This window comes from Saimiri boliviensis, chromosome 5 (assembly GCF_048565385.1).
Source record: "Saimiri boliviensis isolate mSaiBol1 chromosome 5, mSaiBol1.pri, whole genome shotgun sequence".
NCBI lineage: Eukaryota > Metazoa > Chordata > Mammalia > Primates > Cebidae > Saimiri > Saimiri boliviensis.
The window spans coordinates 141,720,957-141,723,862 of record NC_133453.1 but is presented as its reverse complement, the minus strand read 5'-3'; the positions used below and the strand labels follow the sequence as shown (position 1 = coordinate 141,723,862).

General features: G+C 38.5%; 1 non-coding gene across 1 annotated transcript; it reads right to left on the bottom strand.

The window, feature by feature from the left end:
- Positions 1–939: 939 nt before the first annotated feature.
- Positions 940–1,045, bottom strand: LOC120368289 (U6 spliceosomal RNA). Its single transcript, XR_005582473.1, has one exon. It is a non-coding gene; the product is annotated as a U6 spliceosomal RNA (small nuclear RNA).
- Between the last annotated feature and the right edge of the window lie 1,861 nt (positions 1,046–2,906).

Here is a 2,906-nt window from a genome sequence, read left to right as displayed (position 1 = left end):
TATCAATAATTTCTTTTGCTGTGCAGAAGCTCTTTAGTTAAATTAGGTCCCATTTGTTGATTTTTTTGTTTTTACAATTGCTTTTGGCATCTTTAACATAAAATCTTTGCCAGGTCAGAACGTTATTACCTAGGTAATCTTCCAGGGTTTTTATAGGTTTAGATTTTAGATTTCAATCTTTAATCCATCTCAAGTTATTTTTGCGTATGGTGTAAGGAAGGAGTCCAGTCTCAATCTTCTGCATATGGCTAGACAGTTATCTCAGCACCATTCATTGAATAGGTAGTCCCTTCCCCATTGCTTATGTTTATCAAGTTGGTCGAAGATCAGATGGTTGTAGGTGTGCAGCATGATTTCCAGGCTCTGTATTCTGTTCCACTGGTCTATGTGTCTGTTTTGGTACCAGTACCATGAGGATTTGGTTACTGTAGTCTTGTATTCTAGTTTGAAGTCAGGTAATGTGATGCTTCCAGCTGTTTTCTTTTTGTTTAGGATTGCCTTGGCTATTCCAGCTCTTTTTTCATTCCATGTGATAAGACAGCTTTTTCAAATTCTGTGAATGTCATTGGTAGTTTGATAGGAATAGCATTAAATCTGTAAATTACATTGGGTAATGTGGCCATTTTAACAATTTGATTCTTCCTCTCTATGAGCATGAAATGCTTTTCCATTTGTTTGTGTCCTCTCTGGTTTCTTCGTGCAGTGTTTTGAAATGCTTGTTGTAGAGGTCTTTCGCCTCCATGGTTAGCTGTATTTCTGTGTATTTTATTCTTTTTGTGGCTATTGTGAATGGGATTGTGTTCCTGATTTGGCTCTCTACTTGGATGTTACCGCTATATGGGAATGTTACTGATTTTTGCACGGTTGTTTTGTATCCTGGCTACTATCACTAGTATTACTTTTCTCTAATCAACACTGCTTCTTTTTATCTTTTATTAATAAAAAAAGGAACACTTTACAAATTTGCATGTCACTCTTACACAGGGGCCATGCTAATTTTCTCCTACCATTCCAATTTTAGTATATGTGGTGCCAAAGTGAGCACAACACTTCTTCTTAAGTTTTTATCTCACATCAAAAATATGAGGATTCTGCAGTAGAGATGGAGAATCAATCCCAGTAGGATATGGAAGGGAAGGGGAAGAATCCAGGCAATAGTGCATTGAATCCATCACTTACTTCCCCCTGTTTTCCGAAATTTGTGGAAAAAACCAATCTCCTTATAAAAAGGTGAATATGGCAAAGTAGAATGGATAGCATGTCAGAAGACCAGAGATGGAGACGTCTCCTACATGATATCTCAAGCAAGCTGGTCAGATTCTGTTATTTGTTCTCCTAGGGAAATCTATGAGGTCACTAAGGTTCCTGGCTGGGTCCTCGGAGCTTACCTATATGTTCCATATAGTCTTACCTCCTGTGTTGTATTTATTTGTAACTATGCCACATTCATATGGCCATCTATTACCTTCACATCAACACATTCAAAGCCTCCTGATGTATGATGTAATCACAATGTACTACACATTTTCAGCACAGACTGGTGTTGCTCTCTTTGATTTCCTGGACTCAACCAAAGAATGAGTCAGAAAGAAATTCAACTTTGCATATTGTTAGACAATGCCTCAGAGATTTTCCCAACAGAAGAGAACAATGGAGGCTTGGCTCCTAAACACTGACATCCTATAAAAACTAGGCCAGGCCTCATGAAATGGGTTGGCCAATGTTGTAACAGCTGTAAGACCAGCTTCTCCAGTGTGAGTCTACATAGTGCCTGGAATCAGAGGATGGACATCTAATTTAAATAGCTTGTCCATCAAACTTTGATTCTAATTATTTTCTCTCTAATTATTTTCTCTGTGGATATAGTCAGAGATCCAGAAACCACTTCTCTATGTACTTGCTTTTTTGAGAAAGGCAAGAGCTTGCATTTATGTAAATAAAAAAGAATAAGGACAGTATCTCTCATATTTCAAAACTTACTTTCTAATACACAAACATATATTGGAGGAACTAAGGTTAGATTGTTTATCATATTGTAATGAGGTTCTAAGATGACTCAACTTCCTTTGTCCTTTCATAATGAGGAATCAGAATCTTAAGATGTCTGTGGAGCAGGAAGTTAGCTATGTAGGAAATAGGAAAAAGGGAGGGATAGGAATGTATTAGTGATTTCTGGCTACTGGATATACCTAGTACTTTTATCATGCTGGCCCAGTAGGGGGTTCTCCATCTGACACTTTATGCTTTTCCTTCAACTGTGGCCCAGCGGCTTAAGAATGAGAATCAAAATTTTGTAAATGACTAATTTTCTTCTCTCAGGACTGTGATTTTCATTTTGTCTCTAATAGATTTGCTGAAAGAAACTCCCTAAAATATATTAAGTAGAAGGTTATTTATTGTAACTGAAGAGTTCTGAATCAGCAAACTTAGTGGCTTGATTGTGGCAGCATTAGCAGACTCTCCAAGACTCCCCATCATATTCTTCATCAGCTTGCTTTGCAGCAGACTCTGTCTGATCCCCTGACCTGGATGCTGCCTGCAAAGGGAGCTCAGCTATCTGGGTGAGGTCACATGCCAATCTAGAACCCTTGGCCCCAGAAACCCCTGCCATTTCTTTTTAGGTGTCTGCATATCTAGAAGGCTACCATTTAGAATGACCTGGGAAGTATGCCAGTATCCTATACAATCATACTGTACATTTCATCTCTTAGTTAGTAGGAAGCAATTAAGGGGGTTGGAGTTTGCTCTTAGCTAAACTCGAGACAGCAGGGAAATTCAGTACATGGCTTTTATCATCAAAAGCTCAAAGTTTGGTATCACATGTGTCTGGGAGGGAATGAAAGATTAGTGGAACAGACCATCCCTATTGTTCCTTTTGCTGGGGCCTGTGCTATACTTAGAACACC